Source organism: Phyllobates terribilis, unplaced genomic scaffold, assembly GCF_046119375.1.
Source record: "Phyllobates terribilis strain yellow unplaced genomic scaffold, ASM4611937v1 Scaffold_2__4_contigs__length_985480577, whole genome shotgun sequence".
Taxonomy (NCBI): Eukaryota; Metazoa; Chordata; class Amphibia; order Anura; family Dendrobatidae; genus Phyllobates; species Phyllobates terribilis.
The window spans coordinates 860,856,342-860,876,484 of record NW_027362762.1 but is presented as its reverse complement, the minus strand read 5'-3'; positions in this window follow the sequence as shown (position 1 = coordinate 860,876,484).

The following is a 20,143-nucleotide window of genomic DNA, read 5'->3' as shown; positions in this document are numbered from 1 at the left end:
ATAGCTGTTCTAATGTGTGATGTGCGACAGGTGGGCTATACTCACCACCCTCAGATGCAGGGTCCTGGGTCTGGTCATGCTGGATGAAAACCCCTGCCGTGGACATTCTGTTCTCCATACCGGCAGCCTCAGGACCAGCAACGGCTCCCTCCAGCCGGTGGTCAACTGAGGCCAGCCTGGTCCTGCTGTCCGGTGACAAGTCAGCTGCTCCCCTGCGACTTCTTCTTCTCCCCCTGGGACCTCTGTGGGCGCACTGGAGATGGTGAATACAGCACTGTCCTCCTCTTGCTTCTACCACCAGTGCGCATGCCCGCGCCGCTGGATGACGTCATCTGGGGTTTCGGCGCTTCCACTGCGGCTGGCTCCCCCTGCACTTCCGGACCTCTGCTCTGTCTCACCGCCGCGCTTGGCCCCGGAACATCGCTGCTCGCTGTCTCCAGACAGCGATGAAGGCAGGCAAGGACTCCCTCTTCTCCTAACCGGATGCGCAGCTCCTCCAGAACAGCCTCCATGTTATACAGGTGCGGCAGCAATTTCTTATGGCAGCGCCGAGGACTGACAAGCTCATCGGCGCTGCCAGTCACTATATACCCCCACCACTTATTCAGACCATGCTGCTGTGGTGGCAAAACCCAGCTGGAAGAATATTATTCCCGCCAAAAACCCTATTTGTTATTAACCCTTTAGAAGAAGAGCAAGTGCATGATAATGCCAAATGCTCCCCTCCTAAAGGTCCGGGTCTGTCATTATTATGTTATATTGGATTTTTAATGTAGCCAACAAAACAACAAAGTAAATTGGCATGGGGAAACATTGGAGGGTTTTCCATCACCCGGAAACTCCTATAAGAGTAAGGGGAAGTTCTGAGTATTAACAAACAAAAACAAAAGGTTAAGAGAAAAAATATGTTAAAAGCAGCCTGTCATCTGATTCAGGAACTAGTTCAGTTATTGCAGCCGTTGTGGCTTCTCCTCGCTGTGCTCCCCAAGACGGACAGTTGACCGGGGATTAGTCACCTGCTGAGATGCATAGTCCCCGGACGGCTTTACAAAAAATGTTTTATCTGAAACACTGCAGCATGTCAGAAACATCCTGAAACATCCTGAATGCCGATAGAGTTGAAAGCAATGATGGAGGAGGGAGCCTCAGCTGACATTTCCTCCGCCATCATTCTCCCTCTGTGTCTGATGTCTCATGTGGGGTCCATTATACTATATGGAAGGCTATGTGGGGCCCATTATACTGTATGGAAGTCAACGTGAGGCCCATTATACTATATAGAGGACTATGTGGGGCCCATTATACTATATAGAGGACTATGTGGGGGCCATTATACTATATGGAAGGCTGTGTGGGGGCCATTATAATATTTTAAGAGCTATGTGGGGCCCATTATACTATTTGGAGGGTTATGTAGGGGCAATTACAACATTTAGAAGGCTATGTGGGGGCCATTATACTATATGGATAGCTGTGTTGGAGCCTTTATACTTTTTTGAGGGCTGTGTGGGGACCATTACACTGTTTGCAGGGCTATATAGGGACCATTATACTATTTGCAGGGCTATGTGGGGGCTATTATAATATATTTGAGCAGTTTCTGTAGGGTCCATCATACTGTGTGGAGTGCTAGTAGGCGCAATTATACAGTGTGGGGGATTGTATTGGGGCTATCATACTGTGTGGCCGGTTGTGGGGGCCATTATACTGTGTGGAGGCCCATTATACTGTATGGAGGGCTGTGTGAGTGTCACAGTTGGGACATCTTACTGTGTTGTGGCCACCATTCTTTGCCGGGTGGAAGATGGTTGGTGGGCAGTGTTGGAATAATACATATTAATCTGTATGTGTATTGCAACAACTACTGTGCTGTTTCATATGTTGTGCATATTGTGAGGTTGTTAACAAAGTTTAGTTAAAAAAAAAAAAAAACTCCCACAGACAGGATGCCCCCTTCTTCTGTTCCTGTGTTGTTGTTATATATGTATTTGATTTCCTCATGCTGCAGTAACACCAGACTCCATGCTGTGCCTATGCTGGATATGAATAAACCTACATTCTGTGTTCTAAACTCTGGATGTCACGCGGATTAATCCTCTGCTAACAGGTTTTGGGCCCAGATGTACCTGAGTCCCAGATCCCCAGAACACAGAGGAAAGAAAAGAAAGAAAGACAGCAAACTGAGAAGAAGCAAAGATGGCCACCAGCAGCAGCTCCATGAAATTTACAGTGCCAAGTCTCACTAACCAAAATTATCAATCCTGGAAATTCAAAGTGAAAATGCTGCTGATAAGAGAAGGTACGTGGAAATACACACAGGAGCCTAAACCTGACCCAGTGCCACAGGACTGGACAGAGATGGATCAGAAAGCACAAAGTACCATATCTCTCAGTATAGATGATGACCAGATTGTGCATGTGTGTAAATGTAATACTGCAAAGGAAATGTGGGAGCAGTTGCAAAAGGTACATGAGAGGATAAATTTAAGCAATAATCTCTGTCTCATGAGAAAGCTGTACTAGTCTAAGCTACAGAAAGGCCAGGATATGCAGGATTACATATGAAGTGTTCTGGAAATTGTAGAACGCCTGAGAGGCATTGGGGAAGATCTAAAGGACTTTCATGTGGCCGCATTACTGCTTAGTGGCCTTCCAGAGAGCTATGATACGCTTGTAACCGCACTAGATGCGCGTCCAGATGATGAGCTTACACTGGAGTATGTCAGGGGGAAGCTCATAGATGAATATAAGCGAAAGGCAGAAGGTGTAAACAGTAGGACATGCAACACAGAATCTGCTTTACACAAAACCTAACTGATAACAGGAAGCACATAAAAGAAACACATGAATGTTTTGTTTGCAAGAAATCAGGACATTTGAAAGCTGACTGCAGAGTCTGGAAAGCTAGAATGAATCAGCTGAAAAAGCAAAGCAGTCATCAAAGGGTTAAAAGTGCTGTATCTGGAGAAAATGATTCTGTGAATACTGAACCTGCATTTACTGTCAGTGCAAATACATCAAAGCATGCATGGTGTATAGACTCTGGAGCAACTAGTCACATGACTAATAACAGAGACTTCTTTTCTAAGCTTGACCAAAGTAAATCAGAGAAAGTGATTATGGCTAATGGTCAGTACATGACTTCAGAAGGCATAGGAGATGGTTATATTGATTGTCAAATCTCACCAACACAAAGCAGGAAGATCCCAGTAAAGGATGTGCTGTATGTGCCTAGTCTTGAAAGTAATCTACTATCTGTGAAGATACTCACAAAACAAGGAAATTAAGTTACATTTAAGCATGATAGCTGCATCATCTCAAAGGAAGGTCACACACTAGCAGAGAGAAACATCACAGATGAACTTTATCAGCTGAAATGCAAAGAGTGTGTGTATACAGCGCAACAAGAAGAGCATAAAAACTGTATTCATGTGTGGCATAGGCGTCTGGCACACAGAGACCCAGAAGCAATAAGAAAGTTAGTCCAAAAGCAACTAGCTGAGGATATTACAATTGATCTATGTAACCAGACAATGAAGTGTACTAGCTGCATCAAAGGGAAAATGTCTAGGAAAGCTTTTCCTAAGAGAATTAGTACAACAACAGCACAGCCACTAGATTTAATACACACAGATGTCTGTGGTCCAATGAGCACTCTGACTCCAGGGAAGAAGAGATATTTTCTCACATTTATTGATGATCATTCAAGATATACAGTTGTCCACCTGCTTCACAGCAAGAAGGAAGTTCCAGAGAAACTTGAAATATACCTAGCTGAAGTATATAATAAATTTGGAAGAATGCCAAAGATTCTACGTGCAGATAATGGGACTGAATATACAAGTAATGAGACACAGAGCATTTTAAAGAAAAATGGAATCCTATTTCAGACCACTGTACCGTACAACCCAGAGCAAAATGGTGTCGCGGAAAGAAGGAACCGAACACTATGTGAAAGTGGAAGAAGCATGTTATTTGATGCAAATCTGCCCACAGCATATTGGGGTGAACCAATCATGACAGCTTGCTATCTTCAGAACAGACTACCAGGTAAAGCTACAGAGAAAACTCCATTTGAGCAATGGAATAGCAGAAAGCCAAAACTACATCACATAAGAATATTCGGAAGTAAAGCATTTGTTCATGTTCCCAAGAAAAAGCGAACTAAGTGGGAATCTCACGCTAAAGAAGGTATCCTGGTAGGCTACAGCGAAACCCAGAAAGGTTATAGGATTCTACACCCAGAAACAAACAAGATCACAATAAGTAGAGATGTAGTGATTGATAAGAACTTTGTATCACCCAAGTTTTGTGACATCACGCCAGTAGTCCAGCTGAAGTCACAATTACAAGACAGCAACAAGGAGGATGTAGAGGTCTGGCTGGATTCTTCAACTAATGAAGGAACAACAGAAAAATCAGGTGAATCTGAAATCAGGAGATCGTCAAGATCAAATAAAGGTATACCAGCTAAACGTCTCTCCTACATTGTCAAGACACTACCTGAGTCAGAGCCGCAGTCATGGGATGAAATGCAAGCACTACCTGTCCATGAAAGAACAAAGTGGATCGATGCCGCTAATGAGGAAATCAAATCGCTTCATCAACTCCAAAGTTGGAAACTCACCAAGCTACCACAGGGCAAAAAGGCAATCAAGTGCAAGTGGGTCTTCAAAATCAAATATGACTCTGAAGGTAAAGTCCACAGATTCAAAGCAAGGTTGGTCGCAAAAGGATATTCTCAAAAGTATGGCGAAGATTACGATGCTACATTTGCTCCAGTCGCTAAACAGACCACGTTCAGAGCTTTGTTAGCTGTAGCTGCTGTACAAAAGATGTATGTCAGACATTTGGATATAAAAACTGCCTTTTTAAATGGTGACATTGAGGAGGACTTATACATGACTCAACCTGAAGGTTATGTAAAAGGAGGTGAAGAGAATCTTGTTTGCAAACTACAAAAATCTCTCTATGGTCTTAAGCAATCAGCAAGAGCATGGAACACCAAGATGAATAAAGTCTTGTTGGAAGAAGGATTTAAAAGAGGTCAAGCAGATCCGTGCTTATACACAAAATATACAGATGGAAAGTGGATGTATATTCTCTTATATGTGGACGACGTGATTGTTGTTCATCAAGACGACGCAGAAATTGGAAAAATGACTGAAATTCAGAATCAGCACTTTGAAACAAAAGACCTTGGAAGTGTGACATATTATCTAGGGATCCAAATCCAGAGAGAGGAAGATGGAAGTTTTCTTCTAAACCAAAGTACAAAAATTAATTTGATTCTGAATCAGTTTAAAATGTCAGAGGCCAAAGGTATATCAAGCCCAATGGAACCATCCTACCTGAAGCTGGAAGGAGAAGATGACCTGTTGCCTAACAATGAGAAATATCGTCAGGCAGTGGGGGCACTTCTATACATATCAACTATGACTCGACCGGATATCACAACAACAGTTGGAATCCTTTGCAGATATGTGGAAAAACCGCGCCAAAGAGACTGGAATGCTGTTAAGAGACTTCTCCGATATTTGAAAGAAACGCAAGATGTAAATTTAAAACTATCTGCAGCAGGAGATCTAGAACTAGCAGGGGGTTGGACCAGATGACCCAGGAGGTCCCTTCCAACTCTACCATTCTATGATTCTATGAACTTACCGGCTATGTAGATGCGGATTGGGCTGGTGATTCGCGTGATCGTAAATCCACAAGTGGATACTTGTTTAAAGTTGGAGAAAGTTCAATCTCCTGGTCTAGTAGGAAACAAATGTCTGTTGCCTTGTCATCTACAGAAGCGGAGTATGTGTCCGCAGCCTATGCAAGCCAGGAGGTTGTTTGGCTAAGACAATTGATGGACGATCTTGGCAAACCGACAACTCAGCCGACGGTGATTTATGAGGACAACCAAGGATGCATGAAACTTGCATGCAGTGAAAAGATCAGTGCTAGAACCAAGCACATTGACGTCAGACATCATCATCTACGTGATTTGATAGATCGTGGGATAATTCAGTTTGTCTATTGTGAAACTGATAAGATGGTAGCTGACATTATGACAAAGCCATTGCCACGAGCTAGGTTCCAAGAATTGAGAACCACAATGGGACTAAGAGGATAAGTAGTTGTTGAGTGGGGGTGTTGGAATAATACATATTAATCTGTATGTGTATTGCAACAACTACTGTGCTGTTTCATATGTTGTGCATATTGTGAGGTTGTTAACAAAGTTTAGTTAAAAAAAAAAAAAAACTCCCACAGACAGGATGCCCCCTCCTTCTCTTCCTGTGTTCTTGTTATATATGTATTTGATTTCCTCATGCTGCAGTAACACCAGACTCCATGCTGTGCCTATGCTGGATATGAATAAACCTACATTCTGTGTTCTAAACTCTGGATGTCACGCGGATTAATCCTCTGCTAACAGGCAGGGATGTACAGTAGGGTCCCCATGCCGTGCGTGAGGAGGAATTCACTGAAGGCTATTGCATTGTTTTGGGGGGGCACTTTTGTTGTCAACATACTTTATGGGGCAATGAAAGGGGAATCTCAGGGCTTCAATAGTAATTTTCCTCTTACTGTACTGTATCTCGCAAATTTGTGAGATGGCTCTTCTGTGATCCCGCTGAATATTATTATTATTATTTTTATTTTTTGAGGCGGGGGGTGTACAATTAGAACTTCTGCTATGGGCCCCTATGATTTCTATGTACAGATGACTCAATTCCCTGCTGCTCCCGTGGTCTCCTCTGATCTTTGTTTACTTCACTGCAACACTGGGCTCAGCAATTTTGTTCCGTACATACTAGCATCACCGCTGTGTTCAGTGATTGGCTCCAGCACTAATGTGGCCGTACAACACATGATTGCACAGCAAAGCGAACTAAGACCAGCTGGTACCACCAGAGTAGCAGTGCTGAGATAACCTGGGAATTGAAATGTGAGGATTGATTATTTTAAGCCTTTTCCTGCTCCTGGCCTACTTTTTTTTTTTTTTTAAATCATGAACATTCTCTGATAAAAAAAATAATGTGATGCCACTAAGCAGAGCTTTCTACATACTGATATAGGGCTATATAAATCAATAGGCAGTGGGATCCCCCTAGCGGTGGCTGGATGTTTGTATTAGGCTGTGTGCATGTCGCTTTTTTGCTGCACGGATTTGCCACAAATCCTGAAAGAGAATCCTGAAGTCTCATGCACATGTTGCTTATTTGTGACTTGCAGATTTGGTGCAGGTTCAGATCTGCAGCATGTCAATTCTTTCTCATTTTTGCAGTGTTATTTTAACCATTGACTTTAATGAAATCAGCAAAAATGCTATAAAATCCTGGTCTAAAAATAATTGAGGATTTGCTGCTTTTTTGTAGCGTTTTTTTGCATGTGTTTTTAGACAGCAGCGAATGCTATAGAGATAGATAATATATATAGCAGCTATAATGGATTTAAAACTTAACTTTTACTGCCAAGAATAAAAGAGTTTTGGCAATCCTCAATACAAAATTGACAATACACATAACAGATATATTAAAAACTGAAAAAATTGCCAAAGGCATCAGTAAATACATATATATATATATATATATATAATATATATATATATATACAGTACAGACCAAAAGTTTGGACACACCTTCTCATTTAAAGATTGTTCTGTATTTTCATGACTTTGAAAATTGTACATTCACACTGAAAGCATCAAAACTATGAATTAACACATGTGGAATTATATACGTAACAAAAAAGTGTGACACAACTGAAAATATGTCTTATATTCTAGGTTCTTCAAAGTAGCCTCCTTTTGCTTTAATGACTGCTTTGCACACTCTTGGCATTCTCTTGATGAGCTTCAAAAGGTAGTCATTGGAAATGGTCTTCCAACAATCTTGAAGGAGTTCCCAGAGATGCTTAACACTTGTTGGCCCTTTTGCCTTCACTCTGCGGTCCAGCTCACCCCAAGCCATCTCGATTGGGTTCAGGTCTGGTGACTGTGGAGGCCAGGACATCTGGCGTAGCACTCCATCACTCTCCTTCTTGTTCAAATAGCCCTTACACAGCCTGGAGGTGTCTTTGGGGTCATTGTCCTGTTGAAAAATAAATGATGGTCCAACTAAACGCAAACCGAATGGAATAGCATGCCTCTGCAAGATGCTGTGGTAGCCATGCTGGTTCAGTATGCCTTCAATTTTGAATAAATCCCCAACAGTGTCACCAGCAAAGCACTCCCACACCATCACACCTCCTCCTCCATGCTTCACGGTGGGAACCAGGCATGTAGAGTCCATCCGTTCACTTTTTCTGCGTCGCACAAAGACACGGTGGTTGGAACCAAAGATCTCAAATTTGGACTCATCAGACCAAAGCACAGATTTCCACTGGTCTAATGTCCATTCCTTGTGTTCTTTAGCCCAAACTTGTCTCTTCTGCTTGTTGCCTGTCCTTAGCAGTGGTTTCCTAGCAGCTATTTTACCATGAAGGCCTGCTGCACAAAGTCTCCTCTTAATAGTTGTTGTAGAGATGTATCTGCTGCTAGAACTCTGTGTGGCATTGACCTGGTCTCTAATCTGAGCTGCTGTTAACCTGCGATTTCTGAGGCTGGTGACTCGGATAAACTTATCCTCAGAAGCAGAGGTGAGTCTTGGTCTTCCTTTCCTGGGGTGGTCCTCATGTGAGCCAGTTTCTTTGTGGCGCTTGATGGTTTTTGCAACTGCACTTGGGGACACATTCAAAGTTTTCCCAATTTATACACTGCTCAAAAAAATAAAGGGAACACTCAAATAACACATCCTAGATCTGAAATATTCTCATTGAATACTTTGTTCTGTACAAAGTTGAATGTGCTGACAGCAAAATCACACAAAAATCATCAATGGAAATCAAATTTATTAACCAATGGAGGCCTGGATTTGGAGTCACCCCCAAAATTAAAGTGGAAAAACACACTACCGGCTGATCCAACTTTGATGTAATGTCCTTAAAAAAGTCAAAATGACGCTCAGTATTGTGTGTGGCCTCCATGTGCCTGTATGACCTCCCTACAACTCCTAGGCATGCTCATGATGAGTTTGCGGATGGTCTCCTGTGGGATCTCCTCTCAGACCTGGACATGATGTCCCAGATGTCCTCAATCGGATTCAGGTCTCGGGAACGGGTGGGCCAGTCCATAGCTTCAATGCCTTCATCTTGCAGGAACGTCTGACACACTCCAGCCACATGAGGTCTGGCATTGTCCTGCATTAGGAGGAACCCAGGGCCAACCACACCAGCATATGGTCTCACAAGGGGTCTGAGGATCTCATCTCGGTACCTAATGGCAGTCAGGCTACCTCTGGCAAGCACATGGAGGGCTTTGCAGCCCTCCAAAGAAATGCCACCCCACACCATTACTGACCCACTGCCAAACCGGTCATGCTGAAGGATGTTGCAGGCAGCAGATCGCTCTCCACGGCATCTCCAGACTCTGTTATGTCTGTCACATGTGCTCAGTGTGAACTTGCTTTCATCTGTGAAGAGCACAGGGCGCCAATGGTGACTTTGCCAATCCTGGTGTTCTGTGGCAAATGCCAAGCGTCCTGCACGGTGTTGGGCTGTGAGCACAACCCCCATCTATGGACATCGGGCCCTCATACCACCCTCATGGAGTCGGTTTCTAACTGTTTGTGCAGACACATGCACATTTGTGGCCTGCTGGAGGTCATTTTGCAGGGCTCTGGCAGTGCTTCTCCTGTTCCTCCTTGCACAAAGGCTGAGGTAGCGGTCCTACTGCTGGGTTGTTGCCCTCCTACAGCCCCCTCCACATCTCCTGGTGTACTGGCCTGTCTCCTGGTAGCGCCTCCAGCCTCTGGACACTACGCTGACAGACACAGCAAACCTTCTTGCCACAGCTCGCATTGATGTGCCATCCTGGATGAGCTGCACTACCTGAGCAACTTCTGTAGGTTGTAGAGTCCGTCTCATGCTACCACGAGTGTGAAAGCACAACCAATATTCAAAAGTGACCAAAACATCAGCCAGAAAGCATTGGTACTGAGATGTGGTCTGTGATCCCCACCTGCAGAACCACTCCTTTATTGAGTGTGTCTTGCTAATTGGCAATAATTTCCATCTATTGTCTATTCCATATGCACAACAGCATGTGAAATTGATTGTCAATCAGTGTTGCTTCCTAAGTGGACAGTTTGATTTCACAGAAGTTTGATTTACTTGGAGTTATATTCTGTTGTTTAAGTGTTCCCTTTATTTTTTTGAGCAGTGTGTGTATATATATATATAACATGTTTTAACAGGACCAGACAATAAAGTCCACAAACAATTATGTACGATAGGGCAGATGGATAAAAGGAAAGATCTCACCAAATTCATTGGTCTCCGAGTTCCTCCAAAAGATCCTCATCCATAAAGGCCCATATCATCGAGTCCAAGGGGTTGACTGTCCCTGTTAGTCCCTATTAACTTGACTGACCCTTCAGACCCCAAGACTCCCGCCCTTACAGGGGCAGTCCACAGCTGATCCTTTAATTTTGGACAGCCCTGAACTGACCCTATGCGCCTCCGGTCGCGTTTCTTCAAAAATCTTGAGTCATCAGGGGACTGGCACAAAGAACTGTAAAACACAGGGCTGGGCACCCTCTATCTGGGTTGTACTTTAGGCAATGGCAAGTACATTTCCAAAAGAGCGCATCACTATTACAGGTTATAAATACTAGATTCCTTGATAGGGCGTTGATCCAGGGAACTAGTCTGATTGTCGTATGGAGTCGGGAAGGAATTTTTTTCCCAATGTGGAGCTTAGTGTTTGCCACATGTTTTTTTTTTTGCCTTCCTCTGGATCAACAAGTTAGGCTATGGGTTGGACTAGATGGACTTAGTCTTCCTTCCACCTTAAAAACTATGTCACTATGTATGTTACTATGAGCGCCCACCCATGTCGCTTCTGGTGCGCTGGACCGCAAGATGCATTTCAAGATGCATCATTATAGAACACCCTCGCTCCTAAACACACTGTGCACTCCACAATGGCCCAATAATAAGAGCCCACAACAACAGCCCCAGGCACCTGTAATACAAGTACATGGCACAATATGTCAGGATGGTGTTCCATAAGTTAGAAAAGGAAACTCAGGTGGAGGTGTTCCCAGGATCAATGTCCAATAGTATTGGTTCACTTGCAAAAAGTAGAATAAAGGACAAACAAAAATGAGGTATATAGGTTGAGTTAAAAACTGTAGGCAAAAAGCATAATTTATATGAAGCATCTGTATGTCAGCCGCTCATTCAAACCCCGCGGAGACACGGTTTTCAACACAAAGATCCACCTTGTCTCCTTTTGCAGTAATAGGCGGTCCCAATCTCCCCCTCACCTGTTCAATGTCACCTAGGTGCTCACCAATCCTACGCCTCAATTCACGTATGGTCTTGCCTATGTATTCCAGGCCGCATTGGCATACACCTCTATAAATAACTCCCTGCGTTTGGCAGTTAATGAAATCCCTGATGATAAATTCTCTGTCAACATTGGGACCTCTAAAGATTTTAATGTTTTCAACGGAAAGGCAATTTATGCAGTTGCCACACCTAAAACAGCCCTTAAGGTCTGATTTCAACCAAGACTCACTCGCTGGTGCTAGATAGTGGCTCCGCACCAATCTATCACCTATTTTAATATGTATTTTATCTGTCATTAATAACATTTATATTTGACTTTTGTTTTCTCATGGTTCTTTCCATTTTCCTCTTTTGGGACACTTGGATGGTCTGTTTTGATTTTTGATTGCTTATGTATGGCGACAATTTACCTTGATTGGACCAAAAACTGTTGATTTACTCTACTTCTTCAGGTATATGTAGATTGTATTTTGTTGTGAATTTTAGTTATAATTGACAACAATGTTTTTATATTGTGCCCTGGTATATTGTGGGTTTCTTTTTGCATCCTACACATTCCCCTATTTTCTCTTTTTAAATGGTTTTAATATGTATATCCATTTGAATTGATGTATCAATAAAGAATTTTTACAATAATCATTGGAGAATAGAGTCTCTTTTTTTCTGTTGGATCTATAGAGCTAAATAATAGAGACAGATAATAGATAGAGGCTGGAACCGAATGCTATCGGGGAGAATAAAGTTAGATTTCCTTTGGCTACGTGCAGGCGCCGGACTAACCTGCAGATTAACCCCATATCTGTAGGTTCATAGCATTTTCGCTGGTGACAGGTTCCCTTTACCATTTAATATAGTCCCCTGAGTGCTTCTAAAAAGTAATAATCTGCCTGATACCTCTACAATCCCCCACACAATATGATGACCCCCAGGGCTGCCACCAGGAATTTCAGGGCCACATAGCGGCAACATTTTCGGGCCCCCTTGAAAATGTTGCAGGATCCACCACAGCTCCGCCTCCACCCAAACTCCACCTGCACGCCTTGAACCTTCCACAGTCCTACCATCCACTCTTGGAAAAACTCCACTTGTGCACCACGTCCTCACCAATCACACATTAACAATTCCCATAGAGCACCATATCACATACATAGCAATCAGCTTTCGATTTGGCCAAAAGATTTTTTCAGCCTGCTACCACAACAAGGTAGACTCTTTTGGCCGGGTCCTACTCTACTCTAACCTATTAATCATTAAAATATCCAATACTCTTTTCAGGTATGTTTTTATTTATTTCTCTTTAAAGGAATGTGACATATACATTTTTTAAAATGATCAATAATACCACATACAAGAGACAAATACCGTCACACCATGGCCGGACCGCATATTACTACCACATAGTAACCAAATAATACCACATGCAAGGGACAAATACAACCACACCATGAGCAGGCCACATATTACCACCACATACAGTACAGACCAAAAGTTTGGACACACCTTCTCATTTAAAGATTTTTCTGTATTTTCATGACTATGAAAATTGTACATTCACACTGAAGGCATCAAAACTATGAATTAACACATGTGGAATTATATGCTTAACAAAAAAGTGTGAAACAACTGAAAATATGTCTTATATTCTAGGTTCTTCAAAGTAGCTGGACCACAGAGTGAAGGCAAAACGGCCAACAAGTGCTAAGCATTTCTGGGAACTCCTTCAAGATTGTTGGAAGACCATTTCTGGTGACTACCTCTTGAAGCTCATCAAGAGAATGCCAAGAGTATGCAAAGCAGTCATCAAAGCAAAAGGTGGCTACTTTGAAGAACCTAGAATATAAGACATATTTTCAGTTGTTTCACACTTTTTTTGTTAAGTATATAATTCCACATGTGTTAATTCATAGTTTTGATTACCTCAGTGTGAATGTACAATTTTCATAGTCATGAAAAATCTTTAAATGAGAAGGTGTGTCCAAACTTTTGGTCTGTACTGTACATGGGATAAATACCGCTACACCATCACCAGACCACATATCACCACCACATAATGACTGAATAATACCACATACAGGGGACAAATACTGCCACACCAAGACCTGACCACACATCACCACATAGTGACCGAATACTACAATACTAATCATTAATAAAAAAACACAATTCTAATGCCATTAGTGCACAGGAGCTCTGTACATAGTATACAGTGTATAGTCTAAGTGTTCAAGTAATACAGGGACTCACCAGTGACATTATACACAGGAGCTCTGTATATAGTGCCAGTGAAGAGGTAATATAGTGATCACCAGTGACATTACACACAGGAGCTCTGTATATAGTGTCAGTGTACAGATAATACAGTGATCACTGGTGGCACAATACACAGGAGCTCTTTATATAGTGTCAGTGTATAGGTAATACAGTGATCACCATTTACATCATACACAAGAGCTCTGTATACTCTATATAGGGACTATAAAGCACGTGAACAGACGTGGCTCAACCGTGTCAATGATGTGTTTGGTGAAGTACCTAGTGGACCCGTGGTCGGGGCAGGCAGAGACACCAATGCAATGACTACAAAATTTAAGGATTTACTCAACAGGCGTACCAGAATATGGTGGAACAGGGCATTCCTTAATAAATATGTAGAGAAGGGCTTGATCCCTAGGGGCCTCAGGGTTCAAGTCTTTCCCTCCTTTGATGTCGAGGACGAGGAAATTAGGTCCAAATGGGAAAATCTGGCTAGTAATTGCTCCAGGGGATTTATGGAGCTGTTGCTAAATATGAACACAAAAACCCTTGGAATACTTGATGCCCAAATAGATGAGATCCAGAATGGACTCAAACAAGAATTATCACCAGATAATTTGGTATCTCTTAATCTAGAAATCGATGCTGAATTTACTAAGTGGGAGAAAAGTATATGCGAGAGTAAAACCCAGAAATTATAGCGTGACTATAATGATCAGCAGACCAATACCATGTATAAATGGAATCAAAGGCGGGCCCGTACAAGGGTATATTTACGCTCTAGAACGACCTTATTCTCATCCTATGCATCCAGTGAGGGGTCTGTGGCGGGTGATTCTAAGTGGAATGGTCATAGGAATATGGGAGCGAATAAGGACAAACAGTCTACTAAATGCAAAATACCACCACCCAATAATCAAGAAAAACGGAACAAGGTTGGATTGGAGGTGATTAATTTATCAACTCATACTCTTACTCCCATTCAAAGGGAAGTACTGTCCAAGGGCCTGACGTTCGCACCAACTAACAATTTTAATTTGTTTCCAGCAATAAAGGATCTATACTTATTTGCAAGGAAACTCATTTTGAAAAAATTGCATAATAGAGGGACAGAAGGACAACTTCCAACTAGCTCCTTGGAAAGTGAAGCCCTACAGGCCCTTGAGGATTTGCTGACTGAGCAGGCCCCTGAACACACAGGTATGTTCCCCCAATCCAGTTTTGCACGGTCTACAAGGTTCCCCCCCTTGTCTTTATGTCCAGCGGTTGAAGTTTTTGTTAGATTGGTGATAGACGAATTCCATCAAATCCCTACTAACCGCACTGTGGATAACCTGTCTTCGGATCAACGTAGGGCTTGGCTATGGACGATGTGGTCATTAAACTGGCTGACAAGGGGGGGGGGAATTGTACTATGGACTAAAATTATGTATGAGAGGGAGGCATTTAGACACCTAAGGGATAAAACCACCTATTGTAGGCTAGAGCGGAACCCAATGATGACCTACTCTGCTGAACTGGATGATATATTATTTCGGGCTTTTGATAAAGGCATTATCCCCAAAAAAGTTTATGATGGTCTTATTACTAAGTTTCCCAGAATCCCTACCATCTATTTTTTGCCCAAGATCCATAAGAACCCATTGGAGCTGCCAGGGTGTCCGATCTTGTCCGGCATTGGGGGGCTATGCGAACCAATATGTAAATTTATTGAGTTCTACTTAAAACCTTTGGTTGAAACTTTGCCCTCCTATGCACGTGACACGACGGACGTCCTGGCCCGCATTGATGGGATGGTCTTGGATAGCGGTATGATATTAGCTACGGTAGATATAGAGGCACTTTATACTTGCATAAGACATCAAGATGGCCTCGAGGCATGCAAGTTCTTTTTACACAATAGCAACTGGGACGACAGACCTGTGACCTAATCCTGGAATTGTTGGCCTACATCCTGACGCACAATTTCTTTGTGTTTAAAGAAGTATTCTATTTACAGGGGTGCGGCACTGCGATGGGGGCGGCTTGTGCCCCATCTTATGCAAACCTCTTCCTATGGGAAAGAGAGGTCTTTGGCGGGGGAAGGGTGTGGGCCGCTGACCGTGCGCAGTGCTGGATACGCTACATTGATGACGTGCTGATCATCTGGCAAGGCACTGAGGCCCAATTCCAGGAATTTATGTTGCAACTGAATATAAACAGATTTAATATTAAATTGCCATACTCCAGCAGCAGGACACAGGTGGACTTTCTGGACATTAAGATATATGTGGACTCTTCACTCCAACTCCAGACTGATGTCCATCGGAAGTCCACCTTGGTAAACTCATTATTACATTCTAGTTCTGGACACCCATACTCCACCATCAAAGGTATCCCGGTGGGACAATTTATGAGAATCAGACGGATCTGTTCCTCAGACGTGCGTTTTGAAACACAGTCTGATGACATGCGGGAGAGATTTAGAGCTGGTGGGACGGCTTGTATACTTTTTTTGATCAAAAATAGTTCACTAAGTACCCTATATTTATTATGCAACTTTGCTTTACATTTATATATAATGATGGTAGGGTATGAGATATATTTTTGTCTTTTGTAGGTTTTGTTTCTTTTTTGCTAGTGTGAACATGCTCCTATTTCTTGCATGTCTACCATCTTAGACCTCAGTTCACATTGCCTGTTTTTTTGTCTTGTTTGCATTCTGTGCAATTTAAGGGTGTGGCATCCCCTTTGTTGAGCTGACTGGTATATATGTAGCTTACCACGGGCCTGGGTGGTCTGGAGTTGGGACCCGGTCCTATTTGTCTACCCTTTTATATGCATTGCTTCAACTTTGATATACAGTAAGGTTTTTAATATAGGCAGTATAGGTACCGTCCCAATTTAGGGTCACCTTGCCGCTGGTGGGACGGCTTGTATACTTTTTTTGATCAAAAATAGTTCACTAAGTACCCTATATTTATTATGCAACTTTGCTTTACATTTATATATAATGATGGTAGGGTATGAGATATATTTTTGTCTTTTGTAGGTTTTGTTTCTTTTTTGCTAGTGTGAACATGCTCCTATTTCTTGCATGTCTACCATCTTAGACCTCAGTTCACATTGCCTGGTTTTTTGTCTTGTTTGCATTCTGTGCAATTTAAGGGTGTGGCATCCCCTTTGTTGAGCTGACTGGTATATATGTAGCTTACCACGTGCCTGGGTGGTCTGGAGTTGGGACCCGGTCCTATTTGTCTACCCTTTTATATGCATTGCTTCAACTTTGATATACAGTAAGGTTTTTAATATAGGCAGTATAGGTACCGTCCCAATTTAGGGTCACCTTGCCGCTGGTGGGACGGCTTGTATACTTTTTTTGATCAAAAATAGTTCACTAAGTACCCTATATTTATTATGCAACTTTGCTTTACATTTATATATAATGATGGTAGGGTATGAGATATATTTTTGTCTTTTGTCTTTTGTAGGTTCTATAGCAATAGATGCATTAAAAATGGTTATATTAAAGCTAAAAGGAGGGGGAGGGACACATTATTATATCCCCCCCAAAAAAAAAACAGGACGCTAAAGAAGTAGTTTGGTTCATCTCAACCTATAATGGGGAGTGGGATACCATGAGGGAGTGTTTGGGGAAGCACTGGAATATTTTAAAAACTGAGCCCGCTTTGTCGCAATTCATTCTAGACCATTCACTTATGACGCCAAGAAGATCCCCTAACCTAAAAGATCTATTGACACAAAGCCACTATGTTCCCATGTAATTAAATCCGTTCGGAACCCGTGGACCCCCTGCTGGATGCTTCCCATGTGGCGATTGCATTGCATGCAAAAATATATCGAGATCAACGAGCTTTGCTACGGCCGATGGGAAGAAGACATATACAATTAAGCAGCATATCACATGCTCCACCTCACAGGTAATTTATTATGCTGTATGCAGCTGTCCCAAAATTCACGTTGGGTTAACCTCAAGACAATTGAAGATACGCACGCGTGAACATGTGCGGGATATTTGTGTGGCTGCAACCGCTATAGACCCCTCTCAACTAAAATCAATACCCCGTCACTATAGAAAAGTTCATAATTGTAATCCCAAATGTTTTATGGTGCGTGGTATTGAACATGTACAATGCAGCATTAGAGGGGGTAACATTAAACGCCTTTTTGCACAAAAGGAATGCCGTTGGATCACACTTCTGGGAACTATGGTACCGCAAGGCCTTAATGAGGCATTGGGCTTTGCCTCGTATTTATGATTTATGTGTGTCTCTGCCTCCTCCCTCTCTTTGTAGCCACGGGTTTTTAACATGTTTATCTTGTGCTGTTTTTATTTGGTTTTAATAGTATTTATTGCATTTGGTCAATTCTGACGTTTATTTTCTTTTCTTAAGATAATGTCTACAGTCTGCAGGGATTAGGGTCGTACATGACCCCCTCTTCTTTCCTCTGTCCTTTCGCCACGATGCACTTCTGATTATGTGTTTGGAGGACTTCACCCTTTGGGACTAGCTTCGACCCTTGCAAATTCAGCTTTTATGAAGTTTAAAATCAAGGATGAAGCGGATATGGAGTTTTGAACAATACTTATCATGTATGCTGCTCTGATGAACTGTATATTTTGTGTGAAGTGTCCATACTGAACTTTATGCCCTCACTGCCGAAGCATACCGCACATCTGCACTTTAGATCTGGATTTGCTACTTTGCATATATGCACTCTGGCTGGCAGTCACTTTCAGGCACTTCACAAAAAAAAATATATATATTTTTTTATATATTTTTTACAATTTTTATATATTTATTTATATATATATATATATATATATATATATATATATATATATATATATATATATATATATATATATTTTATTTTTAGTTTTTTGCTGCAGTGCAGGTGCAATCATGGGGTTACTACCTGCATGCTTTGGTGACTGCTGGCAGATGCAGTATGCTGTACATGGTGCACATGCGCCCCCTCCGCCCCGCTCCTTATCTTTGATCTCCCCTGCACTCCGTGGCTCGTACCTGCGCCGGCCGAGTCATGTGACTGCTTTGGAGACTGACGGGGGGCGGGGCGTCCGCGGACGTGGCAGCTTGAGGGCTCATGCGCCGCCCACTCCAACGCGATTGGCTCATTTTGGACATGTGGACGGAAGGTCCTTGCAGCTATATAACACAAGATGGATATGTGTCCAACCATGCGCCCTGAGGAAGCCAGACGGCGAAAGCGTGCGTTTGGGGCTGAGGCTGGGCTGGGTACCTGGCGCAGACTTTCGCAAGCATGGGTATGATTGTCTTTTGCTTTTGATTCGATTTCTATTAACAATAGATGGAGTCCCCTTTTATACTTATGCTGATAGCTAGCATTAATATGACTACTACATGGGCTCTCCACCTATAGTTGTTTGTCTATTTACTTTCTACATCTGTATAAAGCATTGCTGCAGGAAGTACTGACGTAATCACTCATTTTTTGGTGTATTATGCTGGGTATACTAGTACCTACCTAGTTTACTATCATGTTTAATGCATGCAGCTTACTTAAATAACCTATGCATGCGTACTGTGTCTGGGTGTTTTAGCCTTGCACTGGGTTACTTATCTCCACATCTTGATATTAAATGACCTTAAATATTTATGCAATTTTTTTATGAAATGAATTAATAAAATTATATGTTTTTAGCTCATACTCAATGTTCTCCTCCTTTTTTCATACTCTATATAGTGTATAGTGTCAGTGTACAGGTAACACACTACCTCACCAGTGACATCTCTAGTTGAAGTCCTTCATGTTCGCTTTTCTTAATCCTGCGCAGACTGCCATCAGTTCTTGCAGCCAGGACTTGTCTCTGCATAAAATATCACAGTTATCTAGAGCACTGCTTTCAGAGCACTTTCCCCACTTTTTCCCTCAACTTCTACACTAATCCAGATGAAGGAAAAAGCGACATAGTGCTTTCCTGCACAGTAACAGGACCCCCTCAATTCATCATCATTTGCTCTCCCCTCCCTCAAGTCACCACGATTTGCTGTTTCCCACCCCCCAGTCTCAATTCATCACCATTTGCTGTTCACCATCCCCCAATCTCAATTAATTATTTACTTTCCCCCACCTCCAGTCTCTATTCATAATCATTTGCTTCTGGCGAGTGGCGCGTGTACGCAATTATGTCATCGCGTATGCGTCATCACCATCGCGTCACAGAAGGGGCGGAGGAAGCCCTGGAGCTACGCAGCTGTTCTGTATTGACTTCTGTGCAGCACCAAGCAGGAAAGCTCCCTGCGATGAAATGTTCACTGTACATTATACCCTGGGGCCCGGTGAGCAGAAGCACAAATCCCCCTCTTTCCTTCTGCTCACCGGGCCCCATACAACAGTAAGGGCAGTAATGCCCTGATGGCGGCCGTGATTGCAAGTATAAAGTGCCTCAGTACACCCCTTTTAATTAGTAGAAATGGATCCGGGGAGCATGGAACATCAGGGATCATTTGGAGGT